The 14,479-nt window shown below is 41.0% G+C and overlaps 1 long non-coding RNA gene across 1 annotated transcript in view; it reads left to right on the forward strand.

The window, feature by feature from the left end:
* LOC130574439 (uncharacterized) overlaps positions 1-14,479 on the forward strand; it is a 162,902-nt gene that overhangs the window by 139,981 nt on the left and 8,442 nt on the right. The window contains exons 5-7 of the long non-coding RNA XR_008965433.1: positions 3,048-3,268; positions 3,580-3,733; positions 9,360-9,497. This is a non-coding gene — a long non-coding RNA (uncharacterized LOC130574439). The remainder of the gene's footprint in view (positions 1-3,047; positions 3,269-3,579; positions 3,734-9,359; positions 9,498-14,479) is intronic.

A 14,479-nucleotide genomic window follows, 5' to 3' on the forward strand; every position in this document is an offset into this window, starting at 1 on the left:
GCAGATAGGCTCACAGGGCATGTGAGGATGGGAATATTTCAGTTGGAGTAGGAAAAGAAGAGCCAAATATTCAGTGGAGAACACATGCTCATTTAACTTGCACTGTGCTGACACACAGTGGAGGGCTCCACAGTACCCCTGCTAAAATTCACTYCGGTCCTCAGTAAGAAAAAAAAGTACAGATTTTGAGTACAGAGGAGGCACTCATCAACCCTAGAAGGAGCAGCAGCTGTTGAACCAGCTACAGAGAGGGCTAACCAGACAACACTGAATGCTGAGATCAAASAAATGAGAATGAATCAAAGGAACAGCAGGAGATGAACAAGGGGATGTAGCGCAGTGTGCTGCCTTGAACTCAGTTCTCTCTTAAGCCTGGGTTTTGTTGAAGAATGGGAAGTTTCCCCAARACATTATTAGTCCTGGATGGCTATTTGATTCTAGTTTCTCAATTTTTGTTGAAGTTTGTTCATTTGTATTACTGAAAGAACTTGTTTTCAACATAATTTCACCTCTCAAAAGTTATGACTATCCATACTGCTGCATAATTTTATTTTCAGCAGGGAAGGGGCAAATCCACTGCAAGTAATTGTTAAGCACTTSTTATCAGTATTTCCTGGATCAGAATTCCAGAGCGTGGCCTCTTTTGAAACTCTTCTCACCTGCTTGGGCATGATGCTGCTAGCTTAAATGTATTTCCTTCTGTTTTGAAACAAGCCACATGAGAGGATACTGCTAGTGCTCTTGGCCAAMTTGATAGTGCTCTGTCCTGCCCTGGGAGTCACGAGCATTTGCTGTGTTCTTCAGAGATATGTATTTGCAATTAGTCATCCATACGAGGGGACTGTTTAAGACAAGCCTTTTCCCCAAAGCAGTTAATTCTTCAAAATGAAAATAATCAGATAATGAGTTCATTTCCGATTTCACATTTAATGCCAAACATTTTTGGGTAAACAAGATATGCTGGCAGAGTTCTGCTCTCATTGTATGTTTTTTATTAACTGGGAAACAGACAGTTGATTCTTATCCTCTCTATCTGCTCAAATAAATTACACATATTTCAGAATGAGAGAGGCTTGTGCAAACTGGCTGGCTGGTTTCAATGTGGGAACCCATCAGCCAGCCTGTGTAAACTGCACCCAGGCCCTGCTAGCAAGGAATGAAAACCTATTGAGACCCAGCTTGGGAATCTCCCACTCAGTGGAAACTTTTGCCACAGTACCTCGTATTCCTGCCCCATGGAAATGAGTAGGGCAGAAGGGAGTCTCTCTCCAGCAACTTTGCCAAGTCATAGGGGCACAGTGTCGGAGCTGCTGGGCTGTCCCTGCTGACACCCCCTTGGCAGCACAAGGGAGCCCTGCCCAGTGTGGGTGCCCCCACTGGGCTCCAGACAGCTCCTGAGCTGATGGAAGCACCCGCTGGGTTTTAAAGAGCCTGTGGAGAGAGGTGAGAATACAGCAAAGCGTGGGCCCACAAAGGTGTTAAACACTGCTCTCTCCCCCTGGATCTCAGCTTTGGTCAGTGGACTTGTTATGAGGTYACAGACCTACCAAACAAAACAGAATCTGGCCCAGAGTCTGGAGCCCCTGAGCCCTTCAAAATCAATACTTCATTCCAGACAGGAGAAACTGAAAAGAGAGAAATTGGAAAGATTTATTTGGAAGTGGTATTTATGCCTGACCCTATGTCAAAAGCTTTGAAAGAAGACTGTTCTTAAGATGTTCCAAATTTTAGCAAGAGGTCAAAGGATGCACAGTAATTTCTAATTTTGAACACTGGACATTAAAATTCAGAATGATGTCTAATGCCTATTGTACAAATAATATTCTTCCTATCTGTGCACAACAAACTTCAACAGGCCATGAAGACACCAGCCCTTCATAAGCAAAGCAAAACTTTTCCCTGTTGATCCTTTATATCAGCTCACTGCTTGGTTGGTGCTGTTTCCTGTCCAAACTGAGAAAAAAGGCAAAAGCCATGTCTCTGCTAAAGAGCTCACAGTCTGAACATGCAAAAGGAGTCAGGAGATGAACACAGACAAGGGCACGAGTACCAATAGAGCTCTGTGGATCAGCACAGCACTGTGGATCAGTGCAGCCTAAGCCTGCAGTTAGGGTTTCAAGTGGGTATTGTCAAAAATGAGTATTTTAAGGTAAGGTTTGAAAGAGAGCAATGAGTTTATTTGTATAGATGTTTTTCTACTTTTAAAAAATAGTGAGAAACAGTGTCAGAGAAAACAGTTTGTCTGAATCCAGACTGCATTTTCAGGAAGGCGTAATTGGCCCCAGAAGTCTCAGATTCAGTTGTTGGACAGAAAAAAAGATCAGTAGGGGTTATTGAGATGATTGTTTTTTCTGATCYGCAAAATAACCTCCATGACAACGGAGGGTGTATCAGAGCTGTATAGGTGCAGCTGGAGGAAGACTTTGGCTCTGGTTTGCAAACTCTAGACAAATCCCAGCTCTGACAGCTTTGCTGTATGGCTTCTGAGGACCTATTGAACAGCAGTAACCTGAGATTTTGCTGGGGTGGGGAGCAGAGGAAGTGTGGTGTTCACAAAATAAAGCCAACGAGCATTGTGATTTCTGGGAAAAGCGATATTTGCAGTGTGGGCTCCAGACAGGAGAAGCTGGTGTGTCGGTAACATGTGACTGCAGGCAGCCTCAGCAGCACAGATCTCTGTCAAGAGAATAAAGGAGTCTCGAGAGAGCCTCTCCTATCCAACCCTCTCTTTAGAGGGGGAAAAGTGCAAATATTTTTCTTTCTGCTGTCATTTCTGAGGATGAAGCCACCATTTGGACTTTCCTAACCCAGTGTTTAGCTTTCAGATGACAGAAATACAACAGTTCACAAGCGCTCAGCCCTCACACATGCTAGTTAACACTTTCATGGCTGAGTTAAATGCTAGGAGACTCTAAGCTGCTTAAATAAGAATTTGGCAAATTGCCACCACTAGCATAACTTCCTGCCCCCATTTGAACAAATAAATGTATGTATCTCTTCTCTTTATTTTTAAAGACCTTCTCAGATTATTTATTTTTCTCTTTTAGCAAAAGCCTGATTTGGAAAGTTATTGTCTGGAAGGCTGTATTTGCCTGAGGCCAGTAGCATCAACCTGCATTGTCCAGTGTTAAGGAAAGAAAACCTTTACAGAAAAAGAAGGCAGCTTGCCCTGCTGTGAGTCATCTGTGTGCTGAAGGAAGGAGACGTTCTTGAGGAAAAAGTTGCTGTCATGTGCCAGCTGCAGGGGAGAAGCAGGGTTGTACTGTGGGTATGGTTTCACTAGGAAATTTGGTATGTGCTCTGTTTTTCTGCTCTCAGGAGGCTGTGGTCCCTGGTAGACTGAGAGTGGCAGTTGTTTGTTGCAATGTTTCAGGGTTGCTTCAAGCACTCCAAGCCCTAAACCTGGTGCTCGGGTTTAAAGAAGTTTGAATTTGCTTAAATGTCTACAACTTTTCCATACAGTGATAGGTCTTGGGCCAGGCACATCCTTAATCCAAAGGTGCCTTCTGTCAACTCCTCTGAAATTTCTGGTTCACGGCTGTTTTGWCAGGAATTGTTTTGCATTCTGTTGCTCTCCAGTTACAGGAACTTTACGACATGTRGTTTCTCAAGGAAAAGGAGCCTGTGCTGAAGGAACGCTCAGAAAAGCACCCAACTTCYCTGCAGGGTCCATTGAGGAACTCCACTGCAAGAAAACAAAAATGTTTCACCTGAGTGGAGTGACATTTTTCTAGTAAGTCTTAATGCTTTACCATCTTGTATGGCAGCCTGTTTCAGCTGAGAAGGGATGTTTGGCATGAGCACCCCATTTCATCACCTACAAGGTCACAGATGGCATAACAACATGGTGCTGTCACCTTTTGTTGACTCCTATGTCCCCTTCACTCTAGAATATATATATGTATTATTTTTGAGTAGGAATAGCCCATTTAGACCAGTCCCTTGCCCTCTCCAAGGTCTGCTGCAGAGAAAATGTCTCCCTGCTCAGATTCAACCCTGCGAGGGCCCCCACCTCCGGCAGCATTGTCCCAGGACCTCCGACTGAAAAGTGTAGCACTGGTTTGTCCTTCAAGTGTGAAGCCAGTAAGGACTCTCTACCACAGTTTTTGAACACATTTCCAAGTATGGCAGGGTTCAGTGGCAGGCACATAATAGGGCTTTTGGCATGTATTATACTRTGCTCAACAACTCCACTCTCTGATCCAAACATGCCCACCAAAAATAACTTCAGTGAACAGCTTTTATTTTAATTATTCCAGTGTGGGACTCATGAAGTTTTGCCAAAAATCTGGCTTGTAAAGCTTTTTGTATCTAAGCACAGAAACCCCTAGTGTATAGTTAATCCCCCACTGGGGTTTTCCTGATCCAGATACAGGTCTATTCTGCAACCTCATCTTTCTTTACCTATCACTTGCTCTCTCTGTTCACCCCACCAGCTCCTTGAATCCTTGCCCTTTCTTGGCTTCTGTGACTGTTCTTTCCCAGCTATCCCCTCTAATTTTCTGTTTTCTCATTCAGCTCCACGTTTAGTGGTTGACGGTGTTTTTTGGTGGTTCTGCAGTAGTTCTGATCTCTGCAGGGATTTTAGTGAGACAGKATCTGGACTCTTCTCTCTCCACTTTATTCTCTCTGTCCAAGCTRCTACATGGCATCATAACCAAAAACCTGCACTTTTGCCAGTGTCTTGCAAACCTGCCTTTTCCTCTGTGRTCTGTTTAATTTCATCACTGAGGCTGTTTTCTTCCTGTCTCCTTCCCTTCTTGCCCATGACATAAATCGTAAAGCAAACATAAAAAAGAGGGGATATCTCCGTGGCATGGTGGGATGGGCTACTGGGTTGTGCTAAACACTTCCAGGCTCTGAGAGGGCTGTGCTGGATTATTTATTTAACCTTTCCTTCATCAAACCCTAACTTGCTTTGTGAGGAAACACATTTAGGATAATTTGAAAATAAGATAAGGATTTAAGCAAAGGACAACACAATTTAGGTTAAAAGTATTTAAAGAAGTATTTGCTGTTATTTTGCAAATAACCTCAGATAGTTAATAAAGTGTCCCTCTAAGAATATCAAATACGAAGGAGAAAAGCAAGAAAAGGTTTGGTATGATGTTCAGTTTAGGTTAGGTTCGTTTCGTAAGCATGCCAAAAGAGTAGGAAAAGGAGGAACCTTCTAGAGCAGGATATCCTATAGCATGATAGTTTTCAGCACAGGTGGGGATAATACAGATTCAGAGGCCTGAAGGGAACTGAGCCCAGCTCTCTTGCAGTCTAAGGGAGTGCTCTGCTTGTAACTTGACTGCTTAAAGCAAGTCTGGCAGCAACAACACCCACTTCTTTGCTGTTTTGGTAGAGGAGGTCTGGGTAGCAGTGGAGGAGGATGGTGTTGAGATAGGTGACTAAATTCCAGAGAGGCTTAAGCTAATTCTAATACCTTCTGTATTTCCTAATGGCTCACTTGAACAGCTCCTGCTCAGTTTTCTGTTTGGGATCCAAACCTCTGGATCCCAGCATGCAAGCAYGCTCCTGGAAGTCAGGAGCTGCAGTTTTCAGTGATGTAGGGCCTAAACATTGCTTGTGTCCAGAACAAAATATTTATCTGTGTTTATGTAAATGCTTAGCTTTACAGGGTCTGTGCTTGGTTGCCTTGATAAGTGCTGCTAAAAATATCAACATGGACATTGTGACATTTATGTGCAGCATTCATATAACATCTGTTACAACATCTGTAACACCACGCTGGAATTTATGGAGCAAAACCATGGGGAATGTCTTTGCTCCAGCTAAGGAGAGACAAGACACATACTTTAGAAAGAACCCCTTTGCRTTCAAGACACTTTCAAACTACTGCTTCCTAGCACGCTGCTGTGAGTTTGACTCAGCCTGAAACACACTATATAATACTGGCATTTTCATTTTGTCTCACATTTGGACTGTGCTCTGGTTCTGCTACTGTAGGTTTCTGTGCATGTGCAGTGGGAAATATAAAATGGGGGATTTGCGAAGGTCTTGAGGTCCTCCAGTGTCAAATTACTTTTGGAATTCTACTTTAGTATTTCCATAGGGCCCCCAAGTATTCTTGGCAGTTTACAATAGTCCTTGTCCCAAAGCATTTAAAATACATTTCAGATGTGCTGAGAATAATAAATCTAGAAGAAAGGAGAAAAAAGGTATTAAATAATCCAGGATATAGTTAGACGATCAGTGATTAAATGGGTACACTTTATTTTATTTTTAAGTCTTGGTTGGAAGAACACTTCAGTTTAATTTTTTTTTTAATTGACTTACATTGTTACAKCATAAAGAATGTTTCTAGAGATCAGATTTGAATTAGAGGGTTTCACATGAACTCTGACTGCTTTTGAAAGAAAGAGTTGCAAACACTAGACTTCATTATCCTGTAGAAAGACTAGAAACAAAATGGTTTATTCATCTTCTCATCAGCTACGCTTTCCGAAATATACTTTGCATTTCCCCATTTGTGACTGAAAATATAGATAACTGAGAAACTTCTGCCTTATGCTTAGTGTAAAGAAAACAGAACAAAAAGTTCTGATTTATTATAAGAAGAGGGATGCTGCAACACTTGAACAAGTATCAGCCAGAAGCTGTTKTTTAAAAAACCCTAAAAACCAAAAAAAAATTTAAAAAACCTGAAATAATGGAAAACCTTCTACCTAAAAWATTTTAAACTTTTAAAAAACAACAACCATGGATCATGTAGATTTGGTGCCTACTCACTGGAACGTCACCAAATCTCCCTTGTTTTGCTTGGGCCTCACTCAAACATAACTGGCCTCAAGCTAGTAAGCCAGCAAATGTCCTGGCTTGTAAAGAAATCTGATCCTATCCTGTAAACCGAACCCAGCCTAAAAGCAGTGGTGAGGGGAACATATGGAAAGTTAATGACAGATAATAGAATGGTGGGACAGCCTTAAAGAAAAGATTGTTGTTGGGTTTATGCAACAACGCCAGCTGATGGTTTTCTGAGTTAAGAAAGTTATGGAATTATCCGAGTGATGTTTTTGACTTTGCCAGTGTTTGCTCTAGAAAGGGCTGCTGTGYTTCTCTTGTCCCACTGCACATTCTTAATTGATACCTGTAGCTGCTGGTTCAGCTGCAGCAGCACTTTGGGAAGTACAGTGATCCTGTCCCACCTGTTTAAATAAATGGGAGCCTCAGRAAGAGGAGAGCATTGGAATTTCCTTGGGCTCAAACTGGGCATAACAGCAAAAGCAAGGCTGAGAGCTACAAGCCTGCCCAGGCACTGGGAGGAGGAGGTGAGGGTGGTGAGGGTGTTTTCTTCTTTCCTCTGCAGACCTCCAGGCATTTTGCAGAGATAAGCTGCTTTGAGTTATGATGTCACAGACGGGGAAACAGTCCCAGGGAGCTCAATTTCACAGCCTCTCGCTGGTGAAGAGACTGGAAATGGAGTGAATGAAAAGAGTAATTTTGGAGAAAGTGTATATATTTCTGGAATATGCAAATCATATTAATTGGGCTGATGGCCTAGGATGCTCATTTAGACTAGACTTTGAAATGTGGTACCATAAAGTAGCTATTTTGTACCAAGAGAAAAGTGATCCCTTTTCCCTTATTCCTCCACTTTTGTTTTATTGAAGACCAGCTAAAATCCTAACATTCTTCCTACCCTAAAATGTCTCTTGCTCCTCCCATGGCTGCAGCTGCATCTATTCTGCTACACAAGCAAATACTGAAGTTGATTTGACCACTTAGAGACCCTTTAGGGTCAAGAGTTGTGCAACTCACCTGTTCCTTTGGATGTTTGTAAAACCTCTCGTTCCATTCAATGTCGTTATTTTTTGTTCCTGGATCTGATGCCTCTGGGCCAACACAGTGGCTCAAGGTCCTTCCCAGAAAAGCTTGATGTCTATAAAGCTAAAAAAAAAAAAAGAAAAAGCTGGCTCATGTAGAAAAAATGGCTATGTAACACACAAATACATAAATACATGTYATATGTACACATGCACAGTGGTAGCTGTAATACCTGTAGTGCAGCAGAAAGCCTTAATTATATGTGTGGGGTGATTTCATTGGTAAACTTTTCTTTTCTTTAAGAAGTAACTTTTAAGCYACTGCACATGGCTCAAAGACTGGGAATCAGTATCAGTGGGAAAGGGAAGACATGATAAATGTTTAGAAATACCAATGTTTCCAAACATAAATATTTCTATTTCTGGTTTGATAAACCTGTTTTAATCCTTTGGGGTTCCTGTGGAGGAGTAAAACAGCCTAAAGGTAGAACTTATGATGTTAAAGAGTGTTTGCTGTGACCTTGCCAATCCTGTGAACTGACCAAGAGAGGTGATGGCTCCCGAGTGCACAGTGCATGTTTTACTTTTCTAATGTCTAGGAGATTCAATACATTTGAAATACAGCAAGAAAATTTGCCTGCAGGGCAGTGGAGATGTCCTCCTGACGAGAGGGAGCTGTATTCTTTTCTCATCACCTCATAAACTGAGGGTTCTGACTGAGGATGTTCGGTRATGTTGGCTGCATACAGAACTCCAAGGGGGTATTGCTTTCAYGGCATAACCCTTTGAGATCTGAGGCAGGATTGTTTAACAAAGCATATTGTTTTCCCCTCTTGCTTTTACTGAGCTTTGATGCTGATTTTAGAACTTGACAGCTGTGTTTAGACTTACAGTTCTTGTACAGCGTGGGGGAAATAGAGATGTTTGGGGCAGCAGGCAACATGAACCGTGTGGAGGGAAYAGAGTCCAGATTTGACTTGGGAAGCTGTGGAATTGGCCCACAATGATGAACTTCTGGGCACCCTCCCTTTGGGAGACCCTGTAGGGATGAATATGGTGCTGGTCCCTTGTGCCCCACMCAGAGCTGGGTGCCTCAGGGAGGGACTCATGGCCCCTTTTCACCATTGCTGAAAAGTGTGAGCTCTAGCTATGCCCCATGCTTCAGGAAGTCTCCTGCCTTTGATTGAGATTGTCATCCAGAAGATTTTAAGAAACCCCCAGGACTTCTTGATTTTCCCTGCAGTGCTCTTAAGCTTTGCAGTATTTTGGTATGAGTATTTTGTGTGGCAAAATAGAGTAAAAGCATACCTATCAGAATTTCTTACAGTTATTATAATAAATTAAGAGAAAATAAACTTCCTATCATTCTTATCATATTGTAATAAATTAAGGGAAAATAGACTTCTTATCACTCTCAAATCCCTAACAACAATTCTTATAGAATTGTGTAAGTTCATCCTCTATGGCATAAGGAAAGGTTTAAAGAGTTCATATTTATTCAGTAGCTGAGTTTATAGGCCCATCTTTGAATAACTATGGATATCTCATTCAATATCTGATAATTGTGATATTCTGCTGTCTCTGCAGATGCTGGAGGAGAATGTCTTGAATAAGTCAGTGAGACTGCACACAGGAAACCAGGGACTGGGCTGAAATACAAAAATAGAAGGAATGAAAGGACATTCAAAATTAATAAAACAGAAATCAGGCACAATCTTATTCAAGGTATGAATAGCTCCTCTCCTCTCCTATCACCTCTCCTCTCTAATGTAGAAGACCCAAGAAATTTAATTCTTCTCTACTTCCGTAAGGTACCATGCAAACAAGGGCTCTTAATGAATTGTGTGTCACAATATTGCTTGGTTTTCTTTTGARAGAATGTTTCTGTGGTGTTTGCTTAAGCCACAGCACTAAGGAGAGGCCTCCTGAGTTTCAGTAAATTGCATCTAAAGGAAGATGCAAACCCCCATAAACATTGTGTTTCTTTCCACAATGTTTATGTACATTCTTGTTTCCAAGAAGGAGTGAATCCTGTGAGCACTGGGCATCTTCTGCAGCATCACTGTAGAAACACCACCTCCCCAGACCATGAGCTTGTCTATTCTGTAAAAACACTTCTCCCACTCTGATATGGGATGTCTTCGACTTTGTTTTCTCACCTTCTTTCCAGAATTTGTTTGCCTTTGGCAGCTGAGGGATGTGGCATGCTGAGCAATCCTTGCCATGCATTGCAAACACTTTGAATTAATTTTTGACTASGTATCAGAAGCAAGGATAATTCAATGGCTGCAACTTTTGACCATTTTACAACAAGTTTAGCAGGAATGTAAAGTTGGTATACTTCTAAGCCAGTATAGCATTGTTTGTTATGGGTTAGTATCATTTGTATCCTCATTAAATGAAAATTAGCAGTTCAGAGGCTTTATTTGGGCACTGAGCACAATCTGCATTTATTTTCATAGAACAAAATGTGCTATAGAATTCACACTTCTAACATAAGATGTTAAACCATCTCCCCATAACTTAGCTCCCAAGTTTTGATAATTTTAGGGAGCAAAAATCTGAAAATTCTAAGTACTTTTTGTCACTTCAGAAGCAGACCCAAATTTAATTGTTTGCACTGTTTTTCATTTTCAAACTGCTTTGGTAGAAATGTCTGGAATGTGGAGTATTGTATTTAAAAATAAAGCAAAMCCATTCCTAATAACCACTCTATCATTTGGCTAAACAAAATTCCATACCCACACAATTCTGGAAGCAGGGAGTATTGAGGATGGAGAAGTAGTGGGGGGGAAACAAATAGATTAGGAGTAAAACTGTGTATACAGTGGCCAGAATTAATCAGTCTGAGGTTTGGAACAAAGATGAAAATATAAATTAAAMAAAACTGCCTTTATCCCATAAAAAATACTTAAAATACTAGTGCAAGGATTCAGAGGGTGCAGTGTTTCGTTCCAAAGAAAACTGTATGAAAGGGTAGGAAGCCACTTCTGCTTGGTTAGCCTTATACTAAGGATCAAAGCAGAAAGGTATCTCATTTCCATATGTAACTTTACAGTATTTTATACAGAAATTCAGAAAATCTTTCTTAGAGTAATCCTTACCAGGCTGCCTTGCATCAGAAGAATAAGTAAAAACTATAATGTCTCTTTGCTGGTAGATGTACCAGTACTGAATTGTTCAAAACTGCTTCATCTGTCTCTAGTAATTCTTGGTTTGTGAAGACCAAGAAAGAGTCAGACAGGTTTTTTATTGCCTTGGGATAATTTTTTTTTCCCTCTACTCTCATAAACCTTCCATATGTTTCTACATCCATGTCTTGTTTTCAATTTTAGTGAAGGTTTTTATTTGGAGTCTCATAAAATTCTAATTTATTACAGCTTCTTTTTATAAAAATGCAGAGGGGAGGATGGGAGTATTGAGGCAGCATGTGCAAGGCAGTCCCGAGGAATGCATTTGGGAATTTATAACGTTGGGTCGTTTATCAACCYCTGCTTCAGCTATTGGCAACTACTTTTCCTAATCTCTAACCTACGATCACGTGTTCTCATGGTGTGCATAGAAAAAAAACAAGTGACTATCAAAGCGTGGTAAAACACACCTTTTTGGGGGAGGACAGAATTCAATTGCTGAACTTCTAAATCAAAGAGGTCATACTGCTGCATCATGTGTGTACTGAGGGAGAGATGGTGAGGAAAGCCTGCCCTCCCAATGTGCCACATCTGGCACTGCTTGGTAATAGCTTCTCATGCATTTTTGTGCATTATGGTGCTTGGAATCTACTTAAATCAGGAACAGGAATGTCAGCTTAGCAAGWAGTTGCTGGTTTTGCCAAGCATAAAGGACTGCATCTCCGGCACAGGGAAAGGCATTTCTGAGTCTTTCCTCTTGTGGGGCAGAAGMCAGAGCAGAAAGTTGTGAGATGCCTTAGAAACCAAAATCAACGTCATGAGAGATCYGAGGAACATCCAAGAGCGTGAAATCCCAGATCTCTGTTTCTTGTGCTCAGGAACACCTGCATACAAAGAGATGTCAAAGCACAGCCTAGTTTGATACACCTGATGGGAACAGAGGAGAACATGCTTAAATGTTCATGGACTGTGCATCACTTGTTTTGCATTTTTACATTTGCTCTTGGGTAACACAACTGATCTACAAACTCCTATCAGTCTATATGAGTRAGGAAGTCTTCTTAGTTATGCAAATTGCATTGCCAGAGTGTGATGGGAAATCACGTAAAAGAGCCTCCAACACATGATGTACTCCTGTAGCTGTCGGTTCTCACTGCCCTGTGGGGACTGAYTTCCATCAGGGTGTACCATTGGTTGAATACTCATAAGAAATAGGATAGGAGTGATATATCCCTCTGGAAGTCACTGACAGCTGATCCTTTCCTAGGTTAGAAGCAGACCATTTGCCTTTGAGGGAGTAGGAATACACCCAGGCTTACCTATTTGTGCTCTGTTCAGAATTGACTTGGGACCAAACTGAACAAAACTGTATTTTTGAACAAAGTGTATGTCCCACCTGCAGAGCTGTTTTCCTTTGCCCTTCTCTGGTGTTAAGTTGACCAATGTAAATGAAAACCTCATACTTCAAATAGTGAAGATTTGTGGTGTTAATGTGTTGCCATGGTTCAAAGTTACTGTGAAATTTCAAGGAGTCCCTAACTTCAGCGCAATGAACACAAACATTTTTAAGCAAGGAACTACATCACTTTTACATAGCTACATGATGTGCTGAAAATACCCGTGGAAACAACTGCCCAGAGGTAAGGGAATGGTGCACCAGCACAACCTACGTAAATGATGTCTTCAGGCAAATACAGTAGTTTAAGGATTTTGTGCAAATAACACGTACACTTTTGCATATGTTGTATGTTTGATATACATGTAAACATATGTGCACACACATGCAGGTATTTTCTGAACATGTTCTACTTTGTGAATGGGGCCCCCTTCCCACTCCATACATTTTGTGGTATATCAGCAGTACAACCCCTGTGATATTTAAATGTTTGGGGAGGAGACCCGGAAAAAGTTCATAGGAGTGGGTCAAACTAAGCACTGAAAGAGAAATTCAAGTCCTGTGGCACATTTGAAATCTATTCTTGCAGGGGCTGTAAGGAAATATGAGAGCTGTTCTGCTGGACACTGGACCGTTTTTTTTTTTTTTCTCCTCTAAATAAAACACAGAATAGGCTTTTAACTGCCTTTTCTCCATAATAGCTACTTAACCCTGTTCACTCACTTTCAGGAAAAAAAAAGAAGAAAATTCCAAGCAAAATTCCTATTCAGAACAAAAAATATAAATTAAACCGAAATGCGCAATGCACACCCTTTTCTTTCCTTCCTGTTTTGTTTGGTGTTTTCTAGCTCTGCTTTTTGGACAGCTGAATGGGGGCTGGGAAAGTGTTTACAATATTTTCACATGATTGAGATGGCAGAGTTCTTGCACTCTGTGAAAGGCCTTCTGTTTTCAGATGGCATTGAAAGTTTACCGTCTTTCCAGACAAAAGGAAGAGAGCCCGTTGCCAGCGGATGAGTAATGGGCATGGCCTCTGCACAATACCTCCTATCCAGTCCTAAATCTACATGGTGTTCTTAGGCTTCCCAGCTTCTCCAAAGCAACCTTTGTCTGTGCTCTGGGAGACCAAAACTGCTCGTTGGGCAAGTGGGGATGCAGCCAAGAGGGGAAGGCTCAGTGACAACAGTTGCTCAGTGCTCACTGCCCAGTATCTGCCTCCTTACCCTGCCACTATAATAGTTGGGAACCCATCAACAATTGAGCATCTTCTATACAAATATGTTGCAGACCATCTGTACAGTTTTCAGTTCCAGAAGATTCCAGTAACTCACTAAGTTTTAATACTTCTTTTTCTTCTTCTTGTTAATCTGATGGGCTGCCCTGAGATAAGTTATTAAAGCAAAAGACTGACATAATTTCTTCGGAGCTAAAACTGCACAGAAGTTGCCAATTCCTGTATTTGTTTTCTTACAAGCAACTTGAAGCAGGCATTTTCCACTCTTAACAATTTTTAGGTTCTATSAAGTCATCTTTTTTCTTTTTGGTCAGAAAAATATTTTGGTGAAAATGATTGCTAATATAATCTTAGAAAATATTTGAACAGACAGTTCTGAAGTTTTTCCAGAGAATCTGTKCACTTGTTGGTGTTATAGAGACCAGTAGGTAATTTTTTTCTTGTTTCTCTTACAAAGTTTCCTATTTGGGATTTATCTATTTGTATATGTGTGTATGTAGGCTACCTATGTGTGGGGCATGTGTGTGTGTGTGTAAGCATGTCTCTCTGTGAACCTGTCTAAAAGAACTTGCATTTCACTCTGCTATAAACGGCATGAAGAAGAGCTTTCTAAGAATTAACTAAGCATTCATTAACCACACTTGATTTGGTCTATGTGCTCAGCTAAGAATTGTCAGTATTAAGTTTTTATTCTTTGATGCTGATTTGRTGTTGCATAGCGACTAATTTATTGTTGTCAGGAAAATAGAAGCAAAGACGTAAGAGATACTGGATTTCTTAAGGGCTGGTTGTAGCTGGTATCAGCAATTTACTGATTAACCTGTAGTAACCTGCAGTGCTGACAGTCCTGGCTACACAAGCAATGCATTAGGGTTATTAGCAAAACAATTTTCTAAATTGCCTGAATGGAGCTTTCAAGGTAACTAATTCTATTCTTTGGACATTT

Source organism: Malurus melanocephalus, unplaced genomic scaffold, assembly GCF_030028575.1.
Source record: "Malurus melanocephalus ecotype Western Australia unplaced genomic scaffold, MMel_1.1 scaffold_82, whole genome shotgun sequence".
NCBI classification, from domain to species: domain Eukaryota; kingdom Metazoa; phylum Chordata; class Aves; order Passeriformes; family Maluridae; genus Malurus; species Malurus melanocephalus.